The sequence below is a fragment of the Neomonachus schauinslandi genome, chromosome 9 (genome assembly GCF_002201575.2).
Source record: "Neomonachus schauinslandi chromosome 9, ASM220157v2, whole genome shotgun sequence".
NCBI lineage: Eukaryota > Metazoa > Chordata > Mammalia > Carnivora > Phocidae > Neomonachus > Neomonachus schauinslandi.
The window spans coordinates 36022714-36048937 of NC_058411.1; the positions used below are offsets into that span (position 1 = coordinate 36022714).

The following is a 26224-nucleotide window of genomic DNA, read 5'->3' on the forward strand; positions in this document are numbered from 1 at the left end:
CACTGGATAAAAACTCTAGTGCAATGTTGGATAGATGTAATGAGAGTAGACATCCATGTCTTGTTCCTGATCTTAGAGGGAAAGCATTTAGTTTTTCACCATTAAGTGTATTGTTAGTTATACTTTTCTTCATCAAATGTCCTTTGTCAGGTTGAAAACGTTTCTTTCTTTTATTAATTTTCTGAGAGCTTATCTTTTATATCTATTGAGATGATCATGTCGTTTTTATCTTTTGTTGTGTTAATGTTTTATTACATTGGTGACTTTTCTATGCTAGACCAACCTTGCCTTCCTGGGATAAATCCCATTTGGGCATGGTGTATAAATAATCCTTTACCATGTTGCTGGGTTTGACTTGTTAGTGTTTTCTTGAGAATTTTTATATCTATATTAATAAGAGATGTTAGCCTGTAGTTTTCTTTCCTTATGATATCTTTGTCTGGTCTTGATATCAGAGTAATACTAGCCTCATAACATGAATTAGGAAGTGTTCCCTCCTCTTCTATTTTTTGGAAGACTTTGTGAAAGATAGGTGGTAGGGGCACCTCAGTCGTTAAGCGTCTGCCTTCGGCTCAGGTCATGATCCCAGGGTCCTGGGATCAAGCCCCGCATTAGGCTCCCTGCTCGGCGGGAAGCCTGCTTCTCCCTCTCCCACTCCCTCTGCTTGTGTTCCCTCTCTCACTGTGTCTCTCTGTCAAATAAATAAATAAAATCTTTAAAAAAAAAAAGAAAGATAGGTGGTAATTCTTCTTTAAAGGTTTGGTAGAGGGCGCCTGGGTGGCTCAGTTGGTTGGGCGACTGCCTTCGGCTCAGGTCATGATCCTGGAGTCCCGGGATCGAGTCCCGCATCGGGCTCCCTGCTCGGCGGGGAGTCTGCTTCTCCCTCTGACCCTCCTCCCTCTCATGCTCTCTGTCTCTCATTCTCTCTCTCTCAAATAAATAAATAAAATCTTTAAAAAAAAAAAAAATAAAAAATAAAGGTTTGGTAGAATTCAGCATTGAAGCCATCTGGGCCTGGACTTCTATTTATGGGAAGATTTTTTTATTACTAATATGATCTCTCCAATAGGTATGTCTATTTAAATTTTCTTCTTCTTTTATTAGTTTTGTCCTACTAGGAACTTGTCTATTTCATGTAAATTATCTAATTTGTTGGCATACTATTCCCTTATAATCCTTTAATCTGTAGGGTCACTAGTCCCCTCTTTCATTCCTGATTTTAGTAATTTGAGACTTGTTTTTTGCTTTGTCAAGCTACCTAAGAGTTTGTCAATTTTGTTCATCTTTTCAAGAAACCAATTTTTGGTTTCATTGGATTATATATATTTTTTATTCTCTTTTTCATTTATTTCCACTCTAATTTTTTTGTTTCCTTTATTATGTTTGCTTTAAATTTAGTTTGCTAAACTTTCCTATAGTGGAAAGATAGCTTATTGATTTAACATCCTCCTTTTTTCTTTTTCTTTCTTTCTTTCTTTCTTTCTTTCTTTCTTTCTTTCTTTCTTTCTTTTCTCCTTCCTTCCTTCCTTCCTTCCCTCCTTCCTTCCTTCCTTCCCTCCTTCCTTCCTTTCTCTTTCTTTCTTTCTTTCCTTCTTTTTAAGTAGGCTCTATGCCCAGTGTGGAGCCCAGTGCAGGGCCTGAACTCATAACCCTGAGATCAAGACCTGAGCTGAGACCAAGAGTTAGATGCTTAACTCACTGAGCCACCCAGGCGCCCTCATCTTTTTTCCTTTTTAATATAGGTGTTTACAATAACACATTTTCCTTTTAAGCACTGCTCTGTGTTGTGTTGGAGTATGTTTTGAATGCTCCAGCAGACAATTTACAATTGTGCTTTCACCTTCACTTCTTGCTTGTGCAGAGCCCCAAGGTCAGTCAGAGGTGAGGAGCTAGGGTCTTCTCAGGTCTCTGCTGAGCATAGGAAGAGCACTGCACATGCACATGTCTTTCTAGGTTCCCAGGAATATTTTGGAGCTTTGCAAAGCCCCACATGGACATCTCATGCCACATTTTTTCCTTTTAATATTTTTTAGTCAGCCTCTTATTAGCTCCAACTCGTATCACTGCCTCATGCATCTTCACTGTTAAACAATTCCCACTACTTCTTTCTGACAAATGTCCTAAGGATAAGGCTATTGACACAAAGTGAGCTCTGAGTCAGGTCAAATAAAGTCGACCCTTGGGAATGAAATTTTACAAGGAGCTTAAGATAGGTCATATATTGACAATTCTCTGGGGATGGAACAAGTGGGGAGTTTCAGATCCATTCTGCCCTTTCCCACCAGTGACTGCTAGGCTTCTGGTTTTTACAACTATCATAGTTGTGAGTCTGCTGATTTTTAAGTCTACATGGGAAATGGGGTGAGGGGGATGGGAATAGAGTAAGCTAAAAGCCACAAAGCTTGCGGTTTTTACTGATATTCAACTGCTTTTCTTGAATAAATGATTCTGGAATATTGCCAACCTTTTGTTAATTTCCAGAGTTCTGAATAAGTTGATTTTGACAATTTTTATCAATGTTCTCTTGCTTTTATGGATGAGCAGATTTTCATAGATTCTTATTCTGCCATTCTGGAAATGCTTCTACATAAGTGCATTTTGAGATTTCCATATTTATACAGGGTGTTGGGGGTGGGGCTATATTTTATTGTTGACCTTTCATTTAATTGTATTTTGGTTATATGCCAAGTTTTAAATTGTGGAAGCCAGATTAAAAGACAAGGAGATTTATCAGAGAAATTAAGAAAATAATCCCATTTACAATTGCATCAAAAAGAATAAAATACCTAGGAATAAATTTAACCAAGGAGGTGAAAAGGTGAAAGATGTGTACACTGAAAACTGTAAGACATTGATGAAAGAAATTCAAGAAGACACAAATAAATGAAAAGATATTCCATGCACATTTATTAGAAAAACTGATATTGTTAAAAATGTCCATACTAAAAAAAAAAAAAAACAAAACTCCATACTACCCAAAGCAATCTACAGATTCAATGTAACCTTTATCAAAATCCCAATGGCATTTTTCACAGAAATAAAACAATCTTAAAATTCACGTGGAACTGCAAAATATTCTGAATAGCCAAAGCAATCTTGAGAAAGAAGAACAAAGCTGGAAGCATTACACTTCCTAATTCCAAACTGTATTACAAAGCTACAGTAATCAAAACAGTATGGTATTGGCATGAAAACAGACATACAGATCAATGGAACAGAGTCAAGAGCCCAGAAATAAACCCACATATATATGGTTCATTAATTTATGACAAGAGAGCCAAGAATATACAATGGGGAAAGGAAAGTCTCTTCAACAAATGGTGTTGGGAAAAGTAGATCGTCATAGGCATAAGAATGAAACTGGACCACTATCTTACACCATACACAAAATTAACTCAAAATGGATTAAATTCTTGAATTTTAAGACTTAAAAACATAAACTCCTAGAAGAAGACATAGGCAGTAAGCTCCTTGACATCAGTCTTGGTACAGTTGATTTCCATATAATGATCTTGCAACCTGGTGCCTTGCTAAACCTACTTTTTAGTTCTGGCTTTTTTTTTTTTAATCCCAAAGGATTTTATTATTATTTTTAAAGATGTATTTATTTATTTTAGAGAGAGGGGCCGAGGGAAAGGGAGAGAGATCCTCAAGCAGACTCCACACTGAGTGGGGAGCCTGACACGGCCAATCCCAGGACCCTGAGATCATGACCTGAGCTGAAACCAAGAGTCAACACTCAAACAACTGAGCCACCCAGGCGCCCCCCCCCAAAGGATTTTCTAGTTGGATAATAATGTTGTGTGAGTCTAAAGACAGTTTTCATCATTTCTTTTACAAATTGAATGTTCTTTTATTTCTTTTCTTGCCTTAAGGCACTGGCTAGAACTCTCAGTACAAGATTGAAAAGATTGGTGAGAGTAGCTATCCTTACCTTGTTTTGGAACTTAGGGAAAAAACATTCATTCTTATACCAGTAAGTATATTGCTGTATGTTTTATGTAGCTGCTCTTTATCGGGTTGAGAAAACTTTTATACCTAATTTGCTAAGAGCTTATTTTTAATCTGAAATGGATGTTGGATTTTATTAAATTTTTTTACATATATTGAGAGATTATCATACGGTTTTTCCTTTTTGGTCTGTTAATATGGTTAATTGCATTGGCTTACTACACTGATTGTAATTTAGAAGATATCTCAATTTGTACTTCAATTGTACTTCAGTTTAAGCACTCAGTCATGCTTCATTCTAAGTGCTCAATATCCCCGTTTGCATAGTGGCTACTGTACTAGGCGGTGCAGCGCTCCATGTTCTTAGCCTCTCTGCTAAACTACTTTCTATAGTTACCCGAAAAGTACCTCAGCCAGACAGCTGCCATTCAGGGAGCAGAAAGCACACAATGTGAAACTTAACAGCTGGTGCATTAGAAATTATTCTTTCTAAGTAACAGATCATAAAACCAAGATCCAAGGAGCTGGTGTCATACACATGCCTATGAAAGAAAGAGAGACAGAAAGAGAACCCAGGCTACTAGTGCTCTATTTATTACATAATCTGCTATTCAAGAGTTTTAGGAGAAAAACAAACACTAGAAAATAATTTCTCCATTATAGAGCAAGATTTGAAAGAACAATAGAGAGAACCTAGCAAGACACAGAAACTCTTTTCTTAAAGATTATTTATTTATTTATTTATTTGAGTGAGCATGAGCAGAGGAGAGGGGCAGAGGGAGAAGCAGACTCCCCACTGAGCTGGGAGCCGGATGTGAGACTTGATCCCAGGACCCTGAAATCATGACCTAAGCCGAAGGCAGACACTTAACCAACTGAACCACCCAGGCACTCCAGAAACTCTTTTTAAAAGGCAGAGCGAAGGGCGCCTGGGTGGCTCAGTTGGTTAAGCGACTGCCTTCGGCTCAGGTCATGATCCTGGAGTCCCGGGATTGAGTCCCGCATCGGGCTCCCTGCTCGGCAGGGAGTCTGCTTCTCCCCCTCACCCTCCTCCCTCTCATGCTCTCTGTCTCTCATTCTCTCTCTCTCAAATAAATAAATAAAATCTTAAAAAAAAAAAAAAAAAGGCAGAGCGAAGCATGAGGTGCCTGGGTGGCTTTGTTGGTTAAGTGTCCCACTCTTGGTTTTGGCTCAGGTCATGATCTCAGGGTCGTGAGATCGAGCCCCACATGGGGCTCCTTGCTCAGTGGGGAGTCAGCTTGGAAGATTCTCTCCCTCTGCCACTCCTCCCCCCCCAAAAATAAATAAATAATTATTTTTAAAAAAAAAAGGGCAGAGTGAAGCAGAATCAAAATGTTCAAAATCCCTTCTTGGGCCAAAAATAGGCCTGGAGATTTGGCCTGGGTTAGGGTCTTGTGAGAAATGAAGATGGAAAGAGAAGGGTCGGGATGATGACCTATATCTTATGGACATGGGAACAATGAGGAACCAAAGTCTAAGTTTTCGCCAAGGAAACAAAGGTAGTCAGGAACTGTCAATCCTGGGGCACAAAGAACAGGATGGGAAAGAAATGATCACCAGAAGTAGTTAGACCACCTAAGCAAAATGGCTTATGGTGTAGAAACAAGATTGCTGCTCAAAAGCAAGAGTTTATATGGGGTAAAAGAGCCTTTCACAAGGATCCTGCCTGTGTGAGGGACACATTCGAAGGTACGTTCATTGAGATGCATAAAGTTCTTAGACTTCAGTGCATGCCTGCTGAGATTATTAAATAAGAAACAGAAAAATCTGTTTGTAGACCTGAACACTACCTAAGCACACCATCAAGTGTGGATTCTTCCCACTTTGTTTTAACTTCATCACATGGCTGGAGCTAATTCACTCCCACTGGAAAACTTAGCCCCACACCAGGACCAGGAACCGCTTTTGTCCTCTGTTATGAGGAATTTAAGAAACGCTAATAGTTCAAGTGACATCTTAGCTACTAACATGTCTTTGCCCTATTCTCCCAGGACTTGAGTTATTCTGCTCTGTTCTTACAATTAAGGATAAGTCCAAAGTCCTAAAGACCTAAATCTCATGCCTGTTGTCAGACCTCTCTTACTTTGACTTGTTCATATTTCTTGTCTCTGTCCACGCATGGTGGGAAGGTGTTACAATTTGAATTTTTAGTTTTTGTTATGTATCTAACACGATCCATCTTTTTTTTTTAAGATTTATTTATTTGTTTTAGAGAGAGAAAGAGAGAGCACAAGTGGGAAGGGCAGAGGGAGAGGGAGAGAGAATCCCAAGCAGACTCTGAGCTCAGCATGGAGCCCGACCCGGGGCTCAATCTCACGACCCTTAGATCATGACCTGAGCTGAAACCAAGAGTCCCACGCTCAACCAACTGTGCCACTCAGGCGTCCAAGACTATCCATCTTTTTAATTTGTTTATGTGTCAGTTTTAGTAGGTTTTTAACCAAATAGTTTGTGCTTTTGATCTAAACTGTCACCTTTTATTGACATGCAGTTATTCATATTTTATTGTCCTTTCAATATCTATAAGATTTATAGAAATATCCAATTTTATTTCAGTCATTGATAATTTTTGCTTTTCTTTTTGTTACTGGCTTTACTGGGATTTATCAGTTTTATTAATTTTTCCAAAGAACCAACTTTTGGCTTTAATTTTTTTTTTTAAAGATTTTATTTATTTATTTGACAGAGAGAGACACAGTGAGAGAGGGAACACAAGCAGGGGGAGTGGGAGAGGGAGAAGCAGGCTCCCCGCAGAGCAGGGAACCCGATGCGGGACTCGATCCCAGGACCCTGGGATCATGACCTGAGCTGAAGGCAGTCGCTTAACCAACTGAGCCACCCAGGCGCCCAATTTTTTTTTTTTAAAGATTTTATTTATTTATTTGAGAGAGAATGAGAGAGAGCACATGGGGGGGGAGGGTCAGAGGGAGAAGCAGACTCCCTGCCGAGCAGGGAGCCCGATGAGGGACTCGATCCAGGGACTCCAGGATCATGACCTGAGCCGAAGGCAGTCGCTTAACCAACTGAGCCACCCAGGCGCCCCCTGGCTTTAATTTTTTTTCAAGTGCATTCCTATCTTCCAATTCATTAATTTCTGCTCTTAAGTTTATTTCTTTCCTTCTACCTTTTTCAGTTTAATTTGCTATTTTTTAAAATAAGTCATTGAGGGCGCCTGGGTGGCTCAGTTGGTTGAGCGACTGCCTTCGGCTCAGGTCATGATCCTGGAGTCCCTGGATCGAGTCCCGCATCAGGCTCCCTGCTCGGCGAGGAGCCTGCTTCTCCCTCTAACCCTCCCCCATCTCATGTACTCTCTCTCTCTCTCATTCTCGCTCTCTCAAATAAATAAATAAATCTTTAAAAAAAAAATAGGTCATTGATATGGAGACTTAAATAATTGGCTTGTAACCTTTTTTTTATTATGTTAATCCCCTACATTACATCATTAGTTTTAGATGTAGTGTTCCATGATTCATTGTTTGTGCATAACACCCAGTGCTCCATGCAGAATGTGCCCTCCTCAATACCCACCACCAGGCTAACCCATCCTCCCACCCCCCTCCCCTCTAGAACCCTCAGTTTGTTTTTCAGAGTCCATCATCTCTCATGGTTCGTCTACCCCTCCGATTTCCCCCGCTTCATTCTTCCCCTCCCGCTACCTTCTTCTTCTTCTTTTTTTTTTTCTTAACATATATTGCATTATTTGTTTCAGAGGTACAGATCTGAGATTCAACAGTCTTGCACAATTCACAGCGCTTACCAGAGCACATACCCTCCCCAGTGTCTATCACCCAGTCACCCCATCCCTCCCACCCCACCCCCCACTCTAGCAACCCTCAGTTTGTTTCCTGCGATTAAGAATTCCTCATATCAGTGAGATCATATGATACATGTCTTTCTCTGTTTGACTTATTTCGCTCAACATAATACCCTCCTTTTCCATCCACGTCGTTGCAAATGGCAAGATCTCATTCCTTTTGATGGCTGCATAATATTCCATTGTATATATATACCACATCTTCTTTATCCATTCATCTGTCGATGGACATCTTGGCTCTTTCCACAGTTTGGCTATTGTGGACATCGCTGCTATAAACATCGGGGCTTGTAACCTTTTTTTATTTTAGTACTGAGCCACCCAGGCACCCCACATTATTATGTTTTTTAAGTTTTCTTTTTAATGGAAGTAATCTCTACACCCCACGTGGACAAAAACTCATGACCCTGAGATTAAGAGTAGCATGCTCTTCCAACTGAACAGCTAGATGCCTCTTTAGGCACATTATCTAACATAGCTTCAAAAAAATATACAAAGCAAAAATTGACAGAACTATAAAGAGATATAGATAAGTCTACAGAGATAGAGATTTCAACCCCTATCTCTCAGTAACAAATAAAACAAGCAGACAAAAAATTAGTGTATAGAAGATATGTACAACATAATTTATCAGCTTGAGCTATTCAGCCTGTGTAGACACCATCCTCTGACTACTGCAGAATATATATTTTTCTCAAGGATACATAGAACACTTACCATAATAGACTATATGCAGGGCCATAAAGCAAGTCTTCATAAATTATAAAGGATTGATTTCGTCATCCCGAATATTTTCTCTAACCACAATGAAATTAACCTGAAAATCAAGAACAGAAAGATAATTTAAAAAAAAAAAATAGGGGCACCTGGGTGGCTCAGTCATTAAGTGTCTGCCTTCGGCTCAGGTCATGATCCCAGGGTCCTGGGATTGAGCCCCACATCAGGCTCCCTGCTCAGCGGGAAGCCTGCTTCTCCCTCTCCCACTCCCCCTGCTTGTGTTCCCTCTCTCACTGTCTCTCTCTCTGTCAAGTGAATGAATAAAATCTTAAAAAAAAAAAAAAATTGGGGGAGCGGGGAGCACCTGGCTGGCTAAGTCAGTTAAACATCTGCCTTTGGCTCAGGTCATGATCTCAGGGTCCTGGGACTGAGCCCCACGTTGGGCTCTTTGCTCAGTGGGGAGTCTGCTTTTCCCTCTCACTCTCCCTCTGTGCTCTCCCTCTCTCTCTCTCAAATAAATAAATAAAATCTTAAAAAAAAAAATTTTAAGTAAACTTTACGCCCAATGTGGGGCTTGAATTTATGACCCTGAGATCAAGAGTTGCATGCTCTACTGACTCAGTCAGCCAGGCGCCCCAGAACGGTAAGTTTTAAATCCCCAAATTTTTGGAAATTGAGGACAGTATGTCCAAAAACCTCACAGATGAAAGAAGAAAACACAGTGGAAACTTTTTTAGTATTCTGAATTAAATATAATAAAAATATAACAAAATTTGTGAGATACAACTAAAATAGTGCTTAGAGGGCACCTGGGTGGCTCAGTTGGTTAAGCGACTGCCTTCAGCTCAGGTCATGATCCTGGAGTCCTGGGATCGAGTCCCACATCGGGCTCCCTGCTCAGCGGGGAGTCTGCTTCTCCCTCTCACCCTCCTCCCTCTCATGCTCTCTGTCTCTCATTCTCTCTCTCAAATAAATAAATAAAATCTTTTTAAAAAAAATAAAACAAAATAAAATAGTGCTTAGAAAATTTAGCACTTGGGGCGCCTGAGTGGCTCAGTTGGTTAAGCGACTGCCTTCGGCTCAGGTCATGATCCTGGAGTCCCTGGATCGAGTCCCGCATCGGGCTCCCTGCTCGGCGGGGAGTCTGCTTCTCCCTCTGACCCTCCTCCCTCTCATGCTCTCTGTCTCTCATTCTCTCTCAAATAAATAGATAAAATCTTAAAAAAAAAAAAAGGATAAACTCTTATAAAAAAAAAAAAAGAAAGAAAAAAAAAAAAAAAAAAATTTACCCCTTGGAGCACCTGAGTGGCTCAGTTGGCTAAGCATCCAACTCTTGATCTCAGCTTAGGTCTCGATCTCAGTTCAAGTCTTGATCTCAGGGTCATGAGTTCAAGCCCTGCATTGGGCTCCATGCTGGGTATGGAGCCTACTTAAAAAAGAAAAAGAAAAAAGTAGCATTTATGGAGAGAGTGGTTTTTCCAGGGCTTAACTTCCTTCTCAAAACAGTTTAATGAGCCACGTGGTACCAGTTAACATATATCAAGAATAGCCACTGTTCTCTGCACCCTCTGCCCCCCTTTCTTTCTCTTGCTTGTTTTGGAAAGCACTGATAGCCTTTTGACTCTCTGTGTAGCATATGTGACAGATCCTACTGTGCTTCCATCTGTTCTATTTCAATATAACTGCAGGGATAGAGAAATATTTGAGGGCTCAAAAAACAATATGCTGGTAGGTTCCATTTCATTTGTAAATACAATGGGGAAAGGAAAACAAAGAAAAATTCTGATTTATCTTTTAATTCCATGAATAAAGAAATGCTTAGGTTATAATTTTACAATTGAAACAGGATTATACTATGTGTTTTGAGGACTTGGCTCACAGAAGGGGCTGGGATGTGGAAGCAGGAAAGAATATTGGAAAGGTGTTCCAATTCCCAACCTCAGAAGAAAGCTGGTCCTGGTTGGAAACAGGACACAGGTCATGAAGAGTTAAAGGACAAGTTGAAAGAACTCTTCCCCCAGAATGAACAAACTAACAGAAAATGTTAAAGTTACTTTCTATACTGGAAACTGTCATTCCTCAGCAGGCTTTGGATGCTTCCAGATCTAAATTCTGTATAACAAATTCCTTCCTGATTTCTCTTTAAAGGAAATTATCTTGAAATAAGATCAGTCTGGGTCATCTGGTGGGATCTTCTTCTGTTAGAGAAAAAGAAAGAAAAATGCCATTTCAATGTTAAAAAATTTAACTTTCATTTTACAACATGTTATGTTATAAAAGCACGAGACCATGTTTATTTTTCAAGCGCAATACTGACATCTAGTGGACAAAATGCGTCAGTAATTTACCAAGTAGATAAACATTTTCTATTTCTGTCATAAAGAAAAAAATATGCTTCCAAAAATCTGTCCCTCAGTACATGTTTTCTTAATATGTATAAATACATGTCAGTGGCCACTGATAGAGGAAGTTTCCCACACTTACTCTAAAATGGCTCTCAGTGATTTGTGTGAGTAGGGCCTTGGGCCCCATAGATATTAGGTAATACTCGGCATCCACAAAACTTAGCATGAGAACAAGATCTGTTCCTAGCCACCTTTCTTCCCTCCATCAGAACTCTGAGGAGGTGTTTTGACGATAGCCACACTTAAGGGAGGCTCTGATCATACCCCTTAAAGGTCCTAGGAGATAACAGAGAAATAATATCTCTTAGAGACCAGGGTTGGAGTCTGGTTAGCATCCAGCATGGGAGAAGATTATTAAAGTCAGATTTCTAGGTAAGATGTGTGCCTGCAGAAGAGGAGCTTCTTCATCCTATATTTTAATATGCTAAGCTAGATCACATATAACCAAGTAGCCAACTAAATAAAGCCATGGATAAACTCTAAATTTCAGGTTTAATCTGGCTAAGAAGTCTTAAGAGAACTGCCCTGCCCTGGGCTAGAAGACATGATTGGTTCTAATGTATAAGAGGAGACCCGAGCCTGATGACTAAAGAAAGCTCCCACTTGTTCAGTGTCTACAGAAGCAAGGCATGATGCTAAGATTTTATATACATTAACTCATATCGTGTCTCCTACACACAATCCTGGTGTAGGCATTATTAAATCTATCTTTATAGATAAGAAAAATGAGGCTCCAAACAAGTTACATAACTTAAGTAGCAGATTCAGAGAGCAAATCTCAGTGATTTCAATTCTAAAGTCCATTATCTCTTCAGGATATATATTGCCTCCTGCCATAAAACTGGAAGGAAAAGAAAATGGAAGCCATTCTTCATTAGTGTCTAGGCCACTGATGAAGCACTTTTACTATTATCCTAAAACGGAAAAATAACACATTTCCTCCCCTGCTTTGTACTATCAAATTTGGTATATTGTATATTTTTACAACTTCAAGAGGAGAAATTTGCAATGATGCTGCTTCATTAGATCTTTAAAAATATCATAAAATTTGATTTATATTAGCAGAGAGGTGAGACCATGTTTACTAGACCAATTGCTTAGATATGAACCCTGGCTCACCTATTTATCTGCTGCACAAACTTGAACAAGATACTTAACTCCTCTGGGCATCAGTTTCCTCATTTGCAAATGGGATTATAGTATCGATTTCTGTCTACGAAATAAGAGGCTGTTGTGAGGATTGAGTAGAGTGCTTAGAGCAGTGACTGGCACCGAACAAAGGCTCAGTATCATCCTTATCGTTGGAATGGTTTCTATTAATATGTTAAAAAGTGACAAGTTATTGAATTTCTTTATTTTTAAACACTTTATTGAGGTGTAATTCACGTAACATAAAATTCACCTATTTTAACAGTACAATTCAATGATTTTTAGTAAATGTACTGACCAGTGCAACAAACACAATTCAGTTCTAGGCTATTTCCATCACCCTAAAAAGTTCCCTTGTGTCCATTTATAGTGAATCCCCACTGCCATCCCCAGCCCTAAACAATCACAGATCTGCTTATTGTCTCTATAAAGTTGCCTTTTCTAACTATTTCATGTAAATGGAATCATACAATATATAGTCTCTCTGTCGTATATATTAGTAGCTAGTTCCTTTTAATTGCTGAATAGGATTCCATTGTATGGATATGAACATTGTATTTACCCATTCACCTGCTGATCAACGTTTGATTTGTTTCCACTTGTTGGCTATTCTGAACGACGACGCCACTATGAACATTCACATGCTAGTCTTTGTGTGGACAGATGCCTTCTGTTCTCTTTGGCAATCACTAGGAGTAGAATTATTGGATCATACGGTAAATCTGTTTAACTTTTTAAGTAACTGCCAAACTGTCTTCCAAAGGGGCTGCACCATTTTACATTCCACCAGCAATGTGTGGATTCCCCTTTCTCCACAACTTCACTAACACTTGGTACGGGCTGTCGTCTTCATAGCCATTCTAGTTAGCATGTAGTAGTATCTCGTTGTGGTTTTAATTTACATTTCCCTAATGGTTCATGATGTTGAACACTTTTTCGTGAGTGTATTAGTCATTTGTATATATCCTTTAGTGAAATATCTACTCTTCTATTCATTTTTTAATTGAGTTGTTTGGCCTCTTTTTAGTGATTGCTAGAGTCAATATGGGATGTTTCTCTATTTATTTAGATCTTTAATTTTTCTCTGAAACATTCTGTAGTTTTTAGTGTACAAGACTTGCATTTCTTTTGTTAATTTTTCCTAAATATTTTTATTCTTTTTGAAGTCCTAGTATATGGCATCATTCACTTTTAGATGTTCATTGTTAATATGCAGAACTACATTTGATTTTTGTATATTGATCTTATATCCTATAACCATAATAGATTCATTATTAGTTCTAATAATGCTTTTTGTGGATTTGTTAAGGTTTTCTATGTATAAGGTTATATCATTTACAAATAAAGACAGTTTGTTTCTTCACTTCCAATCCGACTGACATTTATTTATTTTGTTGTTGTTGTTGTTGCCTGATTGCAGTGACTAGAATCTCCAGTTAAATCTTGAACAGAAGTGGTGAGAAAAGATATCCTTGTCTTATTCCCTATCTTACTGGGGAACATAATCAACTTTTCACCATTAGGTATGTTAGGTGTAGGTTTTTTATAGATGCTTGTTATCAGGTCATTCTCTTTTTTTTAGTTAGTTGAGAGTATGTTTTTGTTGGTTTTTAAAAATTCATAGTGGATTCTGGATTTTGCCAAATGCCTTTGCTATGTTTACTGAAATAATCACAATTTCCCCCTTTATTCTATTAGTATGATGTGTTACATTGATTGGTTTTTGGATGTTAAACCAACCTTACATTCCTGGGATAAACTCAGTTGGCCATGGTGCTAGATTTGGTTTGCTAATATTTGGTTGTGAATTTTTTTGTCTACCTTCACGACAGATATTGGTCTGTACTGTACTTGTTATGTCTTTATCTGACTCTGGTATCAAGGTTATGCCAGACTCAGAATGAAAGGGAAATATCCACCCCCCCACCCCCTTCCATTTTTTAGAAGAGTTTGTGAAGGATTGGTATTAATTCTTCTTTAAATGTTTGATAGAGGGGCACCTAGCTAGCTCAGTCAGAAGGGCCTGTGACTCTTGATCTCAGGGTCGTGAGTTCGAGTCCCACATCAGGTAGAGACTACTTAAAAAAAAAACAACTTAAAAAAACATGTTTGATAGAATTTACCAGTGAAAGCATTTGGACAGGTTTTTCTTTGTGGGAGGTTGTGGTTTTTTTGTTTTTGTTTCTATTTTTTGTTTTTTGTTTTTACTAATTCAATCTCTTTACCTGTTACAGATCTATTCAGATTTTCTGTCTCTTCTTTTAAAAAAAAATATTTTATTAAAAATAAATAAACAAATATTTTATTTTTTACTATTTATTTGAGAGAGAGGGGGCATGTCCACGAGCAGGGGGGAGGGACAGATAGAGAGGGAGAAGCAGACTCCCTGCTGAGCAGGGAGCTGGATTCAGGACCCTGAGATTACGACCTGAGCTGAAGGCAGACGCTTAACCAGCTGAGCCACCCAGGCACCCCTTTCTGTCTCTTCTTGAGTCAGTTTTGGTAGTTGTGTCTTTCTAGGAATTTGTACATTTCACCTAGGTTATCTAATTTGTTGCCATAATGCTTTCCATCATATTTGTGTATGATCCTTTTATCCCTATAGTGTGAGTGGTTATGTTCCATCTTTCTCTACTGGTTTTAGTAATCTGTATCATCTCTATTTTTTCTTGGTCAGTCTAGCTAAAAGTTTGTCAATTTTTTTGATTTTCTAAAAGAATCAAATTTTAGTTTTATTGACTGCCTCTTTATTGTTGTTGTTTGTTTTCTCATTTATTTCTTCTCTAATCTTTATTATTTCCTTCCTTCTGCTTGGTTTGAGTTTGATTTACTCTTTTTTTTTTTTTAGCTTGATTTACTCTTGTATTTCTAGATTTTTTAAGGAAGAAATTTGGGTTGTTGATTTTGAGATTGTTCTTATTTTCTAATAGAGACATAGAGGTGTATAAATTTTCCTGAGCTTTAGGTGCATCTCATAAATTGTGATGTGTTGTTTGCCTTTTAATTCAGTTCGAAATACATTCTAATGTCTCTAGTGATTTTTTTTTTTACCTACGGGTTATTTAGAAACATTTAATTTTCAAATATTGTTGGATTTTCCAAATGTCCTTCCATTATTGATTTCTAATTTAATTTTGTTGGGCTCAGAGAACATACTTTGTATGATTTCAATCCTTACAAATATACTGAGACTTATTTTATAGCCTTGTATATGGTAGCTTAAAGAATACTCCCCATATGCTTAAAAAGACTGTATATTTTACTTTAGTTTGGTGGAAATCTTTAGGTTTCACATAGGTCAATTTGGTTAACAGTGTTTAAGACTTCTATAACTTCTGATTTTCTGTCTAGTTATTATTTTAGTTTTTCAGAGTAGTACATTAGAATCTCCAGTTATTATTGTTGAATTATATTTCTCCCCTCAATTCTCTCAGGTTTTGCTTCATATATTTGAAGGTCTATTCTTAGATGTATATATGTTTTTAATTGTTTATCTTCCTGATGGACTGATCATGTTATCATTATAATGTCCTTTTCTCCTATAGTAACAATTTGTTTGGTCTTAAAGTCTATTTCATCTGATATTATAACTATTCTCTCTTACAGTTACTTTTTGCATCATTTTACTTTCAACCTATTTGTATCTATTTGTATCTATGAAAGCATGTCTCTTATAGACAGCATATAGTTGGATCCTATTTACTTATATCTCTGCCTTTTAATTGGAGTGCTTAATCCATTTAGATTTAATATAATTACTTTTGTGGTTAGATTTATGCCTACCATTTTTCTATTTGTTTTCTTTCTTTTTTTTTTAAAGATTTTATTTATTTATTTATTTGAGAGAGAGAGCACATGAGATGGGGGAGGGTCAGAGGGAGAAGCAGACTCCCCGCCGAGCAGGGAGCCCGATGTGGGACTCGATCCCGGGACTCCAGGATCATGACCTGAGCCGAAGGCAGTCACTTAACCAACTGAGCCACCCAGGCGCCCCTGTTTTCTTTTTTTAATTAACTAACTTTTAATATGTTTTCTTTATGTCTCATGTCATTGTTGTTCCTCTGTTCCAACTTTATTGTTTTATATGCATTAAACAAACATTCCTTGGTATACCATTTTAATTCCTTTGTTCACTTTTAAGCTATTTTTTGAGCTGTCTTCTTACTGGTTCCTGTAGGAATTATGGTATGTACCTTTATCATAATTTACTTCAGGTTTATACTGACCAATTCTGGTAAATATAGCAAACTTGTGGGTGCCTGGGTGGCTCAGTCGGTTAAGCGACTGCCTTCAGCTCAGGTCATGATCCCAGGGTCCTGGGATCGAGTCCCACATCAGGCTCCTTGCTCTGCGGGGAGCCTGCTTCTCCCTCTCCAACTCCCCCTGCTTGTGTTCCCTCTCTCGCTGTCTCTCTCTCTGTCAAATAACTAAATAAAAATCTTAAAAATATATATATATATAGCAAACTTGCTCTGATATACTTCCATTTTCTCCCTCCTCTTATAATGACGGGACAGATTGAGATTGATAACCTCAAAGGTCCCAAATATTTTAAGGAGATAGAAAGTAAAAAAATGAAAAGAAATGCTGTCTTCCAGGAAAGGGATACACATGCACAAAGGCATGAATCAAGAAACAGCCTGTTTAGTAGCATAAAATGCAATAGGGAAATGAGAGGTGAAGTAACAAGGGCCAGATCATGAAAGGCCTTGTATACCATGCTAAATCAATGGGAAAGGGGATTGGTGGGGCACAATTTATCTTAAAGTATACAGAGACCTGGTCACATGTGCATTTCAGTTAGAGCACTCTAACAGAAATTAGGGGGTCAATTTCAGAGAGGAACCATTGGACAAATCAGAGCTCTCTCAGGATCCTTCCAGTGTGTTTTTCTTGATTTCCCAATGTAGTTCTGTGAATCCTTACATGGGGTCAGGAGTCAGACCCTTTAGCCTATATACATTCTATCTTTAGCTTGTAAAGCCAAAAGTGATAAACTCCAACTGCTGGGGACTCACTGTGTGTAAAGTTATGCAAGGCAATGTTCAATTATTCAGAAGTCATCTACTGAGTTTGCATATAATTAGATAACATGGTATCTCTGTCTCCTTCCTTCTTCCTGCCTTAATCTCATTTACTGGTTGATTAGCTCCTTCATATTATATATGAAGAAAAAGAAAAAGCCAAGGTGAGCATGCTTTCCTTTTTTATAGTTTGAGTAAAAAGTGGAGAAGTCAGAGTTTTAAACTAAGAGTTCAAATGAAATTTGTGGCTATCAGTGTATTGTTACTAACCCTTACCCTAGCTTCTAGAGTAGATTATTTTTTTCCCTTTTCAATGCTCATTAGCTTTCTTGTCACCAGAACAGTCACTCTCAAAAAATACTAATAATTTTAATTAATAATGTGCTTAATTTTCAATTAATAAGGCATAAATTTACTTTTGTTTTAACAGGTTTATTTCATATGAAACTATTTGAAGATCCTCAAAACCCCCACCTGAGGGGTAATTTTGAATAAAATTTAAACAGGCAGGAAATAGTAAGTAACTGATAGTAACACTACCCAAAAGTGCCAATTGAACTGATATATCTTGAAGGTAAATATCCAAGATATTCTCTCTGTTTTTTGTTTGTTTGTTTAAGTAGGCTCCATGCCCAATGTAGGGCTTGAACTCATGACCCTGAGATCAAGTGTTGCAGAATCTACCGACTGAGCCAGACAGGCATCCCCAAGATATTCTCTCTCTGAATGAATGATATTGACAGTCTACCCATCAAACTTGAAAATGACATGCAACTAGAAGGGATGCTAATATACTGGTTGGCAGTCTAGGGATCCAAACAGATTAAGAAGGCTAAAATAATAAGGCAAAATAAGAGAAGTAAAATTTAACACACATGGGGCGCCTGGGTGGCTCAGTTGGTTAAGTGACTGCCTTCGGCTCAGGTCATGATCCTGGAGACCCAGGATCGAGTCCCGCATCAGGCTCCCTCCTCAGCAGGGAGTCTGCTTCTCCCTCTGACCCTCCCCCCTCTCATGTGCTCTCTCTCTCTCATTCTGTCTCTCAAATAAATAAATAAAATCTATAAAAAAACCAAAATAAAATAAAATAAAATTTAACACACATGAACATTGTGCCAGTTATGAATGAGTTTGACTTTATATAATAGAAAGTCTAAATTTATAATAGTTTAACCAAATATGCAATATTCCTAAGAAGGAAGTGTGATAGTACCCCAAACTCCTCAGACAATGCCTGGATGGTGGTGTTCCCACTGTAGGATTCTCAAACTGAGTTGTGCTCTTAGAAGGTCTGTAGAATGGTGAAAGGACTCAAATCCATGTCTGTGGAAAATACTTGAAGAAAGTAGGTGTTTATTCTGGAGAACAATAACAAAAAAGATGTTTAAAGTACCATCTTAGGGGCGCCTGGGTGGCTCAGTTGGTTAAGCGACTGCCTTTGGCTCAGGTCATGATCCCAGGGTGCTGGGATCGAGCCCCGCGTCAGGCTCCCTGCTCAGTGGAGAGCCTGCTTCTCCCTCTCCCTCTGCTTGCTGCTCTGCCTACTTGTGCTCTCTCTCTGTGTGTCAAATAAATAAATAAAATCTTAAAAAACAAACAAACAAACAAACAAATAAATAAATAAATAAAGTACCATCTTAGGAAAGGAGAATCAGATTTTAACTGTACTACTCCAGATGGCAAAAATAAGACCAATTGGTAGACATGGCAGAGAGGCAGATTTCAGTTCAAATTGAGTTTTTAACATTAGAACACCCCAGAAATAAAATACGCTATTCAAGGAGATAACAAATTTCTAGTAATAACAAAAATAATGGCAATAACCTCCTGAGGGTTTACAATGTCCCAGGCACTACTGTGCTTTACAAGAATTAACTTATTTTATCCTTAGAATTACTCTAGAAGAAACTATTATTATCCTTGTTTCACAGATAAGGAACTCAATTTATTTGCCCAATGCCAGACAGCTAGAAAGTGGAAAATTTGAATCCACGGAGTCTGACTCCAAAGCTAGAATCCTGACTACTCTGTGTTCAAGCGGAAGCTTGCTGAGTAACGGTAGGGGTGATGTAGGATGAAGGGTGTCATATGTGGATCAGAGCCTGGCTTGGGGGAGGTAACTTACATGAGACTAATAGCTACATTTATTGGACATTTGTCAGGCACTGGACTAAAAATTTCAAAAACATTAAAAGAGATAATCCAGCAAAGCTTGCAGCACAGTGGTTAGTACATCATAAATACTCAATTACTATTGTCTGTCATGACCACTTTCAATCCTCTTATATTAGCTGAATATTATTATACCTATTTTGCTAACAGAGAAAGTGATGACTTGAGAGAGGAAGTAAATTATCCAACGTCAGAGAGCAGTAACAGCTAAAGCCAGCATGTGAATCATCTGCATGATATTACAGCCCTATCCTTTCCCCTAAGCCATGTTTCACCAGAGTACCCACACTTGCAACCTGGAAGTTTGCTCCTGGTTCTGTGAAACCAGTAAGCAAATAAGTTTAACAACAACAACAACAACAAAACCTATGCAAACCTATATAAATCTTACAAATTAATAGACCATTAGCTATCTGAAATTAAACCTTAAATAGTATAACAAGTATACACCGGAAGTGCAATAAAACAAGATTGGTTATTCTTTAAAAATCTTCAAGCCCACTTATTTACCAGCTAAAGATAATTTTCCTGGCTCTTCTCTCTACAAATTCCACCCAGAAATTCCCATATGCCAATAAATGAAGAGAAGCTGCAAATTAGAATAGTGATCATGAGCTGAAGGCAAATGGCCCTTAAAGATCAGAGCTGAATATAAGCTAGGGTCTAAAAGCCCTTGAAGAAACAGGAGTTGAGACTGCCACCACAGACACAGACTATGCAGAGAGGACTGTAAATGATGTCACTGCATAAAGCTGGCAGCAGGACAAACTGCTCTGCCTTCAAAACAGGGAGAAGAAAAACTCCACCCATTGGTGTGTGTAGACACACAAATGGACACACACTAACAGGGTGGGCCATGCATAGAAAAGGAGCCACCAAGAGAAATTGGAACCCAGAGCCTCTGCAGGGAGTGGTTGTGGTAAAAATTCATGTTGTCTTCAAGGTGACAAATTAAAAATCCCCAAATTAAAAAATGTACATAGAACCAGTAAAATCCATAGGGCCCTAGCAGAACCAAATCAGAAATGACCTGATAAGGATATCTTCATAATCCAGAACACATAAAATTCACACAATAAATAACTCTGAGGATGAGTTCACAGTCAAAAATTAGAAAGAAAACAATATCTATGAGAACGAATCACCAGCCAGACACCAAGATGACCAGGCAAAATGAAAGTCTAGTTATTATCTTTTCAAAGGAAATAATTAAAAGTCTAAGGGGGCAAAATACATTACGAAAAAGAATAGAGAAGAAACAAGAGATATGAAAAAAAAAATCCAGAAGGTGGTACACAGGAAAAAAATCTACAAAAGAGAACTTGAGAAATATGAAAAATAGAATGAGAAGCTCCAATATGTGTCTAGTAAAAACTTCAGGAGGAGAAAGTGGAGAATAGGAGAGAAGCAATATTCAGAAAGATGATGTGGAGAAATTTCTTAGACATGAATCCTAAGAATGGAAAATTCCAATGAATCTTAATTAGGATAAATACATGCAGATCAACACTAAGTCACACAGAAGTTAAACTGTAGAAATCAAAGATAATGAGAAAATCTTAAAAACTCTTGAGGATGAGAGGTAAGGAGGACAGGAGTATGGAAACAGATTACTGAAAAAAGAATAAAAATCAGACTGACATGGACTTCTCATCAGTAGGCTTTTTATTAGCAATTATAGGATCCAGGAAAAAAAAAAAAAAGAAGTGTTAAGGAGAACAAAGCTCACCAAAGTTAGGTATATATCTTCTCAGGAGCTACAACCGTGAGACGTCAGAATCAGGGATGGCTATGAAATAGTTCCTGCTCTGTAACCTATCTCTAGGCAGGAGAGTCTGAAGAGGGCACAGTGAGAATGAAGTTTCCATGGGGAGGAAAATGACTGGCAAAATAAAGTCATTATATCCCTGTGTTACTCTTTGAAACATTGTGGTAATTCTTTCTGCACAAGGCCAGACCCCTCTACAAAGTGTTATATCATGTTCAATAGAATGCAGGATCCCCCTACTGACCTTCCATTTATCAAAACACCTCTGATACCGCTCTCTCCCATCACCCGTTGATTAGAAACTTTACTGTATACCTTGGAACATTTCCTCTGCAACATTTCCTTTAGTTTTCCACAAAAATTCACCATGAAATAGAAACACCCATACTGGTTTTTCTGATGATAAAAGCAAAAGACACTCATTGTGGGGGAGAAAAGGGTGAAAGAAATCAGAAATGTACAGAGGGGTCAACTTGGAATACATCACAAACTCAAATATACAAAAATACAGCATCCTTGTTTTCTGTAACTTCTGCTTGATCTCTCATTCTGCAGATAGAGGGTGGAAGTCAGGTAGAAATGCAAAACTGCCAAGTAAAGCCACCTCAGTTTCTTCTTGTTTCAACACCTCAGTTCAGATAAGTGTACTTGGGCAGAACTCTGGAACCCATTTCTGACCCTCCAGACGTTGACTCTCTCAAAGGGTTTTCACCTCTATGTTCACTTCTTCATGCTCAATCTTACTGTCTTTTTTTTTTAATTTTTTTATTGTTATGTTAATCACCATAACATTACATCATTAGTTTTTGATGTAGTGTTCCATGATTCATTGTTTGTGCATAACACCCAGTGCTCCATGCAGAATGTGCCCTCTTTAATACCTCTTTAATACCCATCACCAGGCTAACCCATTCTTCTACCCCCTCCCCTCTAGAACCCTCCTAGTTTGTTTTTCAGAGTCCATCGCCTCTCATGGTTCGTCTCCCCCTCTGAATTCCCCCCCTTCATTCTTGCCCTCCTGCTATCTTCTTCTTTTTTTTTTTTCTTAACATATATTGTATTATTTGTTTCAGAGGTACAGATCTGTGATTCAACAGTCTTGCACAATTCACAGCGCTCACCATAGCACATACCCTCCCCAATGTCTATCACTCAGCCAGCCCATCCCCCCCCCCCCCCCCCACTCCAGCAACCATCAGTTTGTTTCCTGAGATTAAGAATTCCTCCTATCAGTGAGGTCATATGATACATGTCTTTCTCTGTCAATCTTACTATCTTTGGTGAGGGTCCTACTCCTTACAAATCAAGGACACTGGGGGACTAAGGATATTTTCACACATGCAAAGACTTAAAAAAACAAAGTGAAACAAAACTTCTTTGCATCTTCTCATAGGAAGTTACTAGAGAATGTGCTCCTCTAAAACAAAAGTATAACCAAAAATGAAAATGACTTACAGCACAGGAAATAGGTCTACAATAGGCAAGGGGTGAAAGAAGTCACCAGGATGATAGTAAATGGAGACTCCAGGATGACAGTTGTCACCAGACCTAACAGCAAACCAGTTCAGATTGGAGTAGATCACAGGTGTCATGCCAGACTTTTTTGGAAGATAAAGCCAAATATTTGATGCATTGGAGCCTCTTGAGATTCAGACCATTGTCAAAGAGTTTGGGGCCGAATTAGTGATAAGTAAATAAAAACTAAGGGCGCCTAGGTGGCTCAGTTGGTTAAGCGACTGCCTTCGGCTCAGGTCATGATCCTGGAGTCCCTGGATCGAGTCCCACATCGGGCTCCCTGCTCGGCAGGGAATCTGCTTCTCCCTCTGACCCTCCCCCCTCTCATGTGCTCTCTCTCATTCTCTCTCTCAAATAAATAAATAAAATCTTTAAAAAATAATAAAATAATAGTTAAAAAAAGTAAATAGAAACTAAACCAATGAAAAAACATGACAATTATTAACTCCGGGAAAAAATAAAGACGTGTTCAGGAAAAGAAGATGGTAATGGTATACTACTTGCCTTGGCTAGTATTTGTGTAGTCATAATTATGTAAACCCTTAAGATTAATGTAATCAGGGGACCTGGGTGGCTCAGTTTGTTAAGCATCTGCCTTCGGCTCAGGTCATGATCTCAGGGGTCCTTGAACCCCGAGTCAGGCTCCCTGCTCAGCAGGGAGTCTGCTTCTCTGTCTCCCTCTGCCTCTCCCCTCTGTTCCTGTGCTCTCTCTTTCTCTCTCAAATAAATAAGTAAAATCTTAAAAAAAAAATCAATGTAACCAAAATTCTGATAGAACAATTTTTGGAGGATGGGGGATAAGGGAGGATGGAAGGAAAGAAGGGTGAATGCCTGTGTGGTGGGTAAAGGGAGAACAAAGAAAGTTAGGTCCCCATCTTCCACAGTAAGAAACTAATAAATAGTTTATAAAACCAAAAAATTGAGAAATAACAATTAAGCATGTTATTTAGAGACATGGCAGTAAACATCAAAATAAGTAGCCTTTGTAAGAGATGAAAATAGTTGCCTCTGAAAAGTGCATAATGGGTAGAAGGAGGCCAAGGCACTGCTATTTTTTTTAATAAAACTTGTTGAATTATTTGACTCTTTAAACAAAGTGCATGTATACTGTTGATAAAAACAAATAACTTTACTAAAGTTTCCTATTTGTTTGGGTTTATAAAACATTTCCACCTGTTCAATCTTGTAGAATTTTATGAACAGATTTTTCATACTAGATACACATTGAGTTTTTTTGGATTATACTAAATCCTTCAAGTAATCCATCCCTAGAAGCAGTTCAACAGAGATAGAATTGCTTCATGAACAGGTTTGAAGTCATGATTGTAAATATTCATATTGCCAGGCAGACTTAATCCTAAGTAGATCCTGAACATGAGGCATACTAGTTTTGATTAAGGGTGGAAATAAAGTGGGGTATCTTTTTCCAACTTCTCAGTATTTCCAAAACAACAACAAAAACATTCAAAGAAGAGAGAATGGTGGGACTATCAACATAGAGGGTTTGTGTTCCTTAAGAATACGCATCACCAGGGGTGCCGTGCCTGGGTGGCTCAGTCGTTAAGCATCTGCCTTCGGCTCAGGTCATGATCCCAGGGTCCTGGAATCGAGCTCCGCATCGGGCCCCCTACTCCACGGGAGGCCTGCTTCTCCCTCTCCCACTCCCTCTGCTTGTGCTCTTTCTCTCACTGTCTCTCTCTGTCAAATAAATAAATAAAATAAAATCTTAAAAAAAAAAAGAATATGCATCACCATTTCAAACTTAACACTAAGAGCTCCTGTTTTTCCTACACTTAAAGAATAGCAACTTGCCACTGAATTTAGCAGATACCCATACACACGCACATGCAGGCTGATACACTTATACATATGCATGCTGGTAGTATGAATAACTTTAAATTTTGATATAATTACAAATTTACAAAACACTTGCAAGAATAGCATAAGGAACTCCCATATACCCAGCAGACTCACAAACTGTTTAAATTTTGCACCACTTATCATTCTCTCTCTGACAATATTTAATTCATTGATTTGTTTGTACATATACATGCACGCATATATATGTATATATTTTCTTTCTGAACCATTTAAAATTGTTACCAGATTAGAAGTCAACTGTGCCCTTTACCCCTAAACACTTTTGTGTGTATTTTCTTTTTGAAAGGTTTATTTATTTACCTTACAGAGACAGAATGAGTGTGAGGGGGGGAGGGGCAATGGGAGAGGGAGACAAAATCCTCAGACTCCCCAACAAGCCCACAGCCCAATGCAGGGCTCAATCCCAGGACCCTGAGATCAGGACCTGAGCCCAAACTGAGTCTGCCACTCAATGGACTGAGCCACCCAGGGGCCCCTTTTGTGTGTATTTTCTAAGAACAAGGACATTCTCTTATATAACTAGTACATGACCTACATCAGAAAGTTTAACATGGGGGCCCCTGGGTCATTTGGGCCTCCGACTCTTAATTTCAGCTCAGGTCATGATCTCAGGGTTGTGGTCGTGGAATCAAGCCCTGGGCCAGCTCTGCACTGAGTGTGGAGTCTGCCTGAGACTCTCTCTCTCCCTATCTCTCTGCCCCTTCTCCTGCTCTCTCTCTCTCTCAACTAAATAAACTAAATCTTAAAAAAAAAAAGTTTAACATTGATATTATACTATTATCTAATCTGAGGTCCATATTGTCCAAATTAATGTTCTTCATAGCTATTTCTTTTTCCTTGTCCACAGTCTAACCCAGGATACCATGCTGTATTTAGTTGTGATGATTCTTTGGTCTCTTTTAATCTAGAACAGTTCCTCAGTGTTGAGAATATAGACCAGATATTTTGTAGAATGTCATTCAACCTGAATGTCTGCTGTTTCATCATAATGAAATTCAGGTTATGCATTTTTGGCAAGAATGACACAGAAGTGATGCTATATCCTTCAGAGAGCATCATATCAATTAACACATGATGTCAGACTGTCCCAATATTGCTAATGCTAACTTTACTCACTAAGTGAAAGTAGTGGCCAAGACATTATCTCATTGTAAAGTTAATATTCTTCTCTATGCAAATATTAAGTAATTTGTGGGAAAGTACTTGGATACTATGTGAACATACCGTCATATTTTCAACTACTGGTTCAAACATCCACTTACTGATGTCCCACTTCAGCATTTCTTCTACACTTTTAGTTACCATTCTATTGTAAATGAAAGCTTCCCTTTTTCTTAATTAATTAATTAATTAATTCCTTCATATCATCATGGACTCTTGGAATCTTATTTTATTCAATGGATTATACTCCATTTCTATCATTTACTTGCATGTTCAAATTGTAAATGTAAAAAGCTAAATTTAGGTAGTGAGAAAAACTTCAGGTTAGATCCTTTGTACCTTTGACACATTCTAATCATTCTCTGAGCACTTCTCTATTCTCTGGCACAAAATACTGCTATGCTCATTTTGCTCTTTCCCTATCTTAAGAGAAAAATAAAGGAACCAATTCTGGGTGCTAGATTTGCTTACTGCTATTGATGTGTCATTGTTTCTAGGCCCCCTCAACAGAAAAAGCTAGAAAAAATATGTATATATATTTATGTTTATGTACATATATATGCTCCCTCCCCCTTGCCATATTTGTAATTTCCTTCAACAGTGAGAAAACTGGTTCCATTATCCTCAAAATATTTATTTGCATAGA

General features: G+C 38.2%; 1 pseudogene; it reads right to left on the reverse strand.

The window, feature by feature from the left end:
• The window catches only part of LOC110590584, a 34051-nt pseudogene extending 8329 nt beyond the window's left edge, over positions 1 to 25722 (reverse strand).
• Positions 25723 to 26224: the final 502 nt, after the last annotated feature.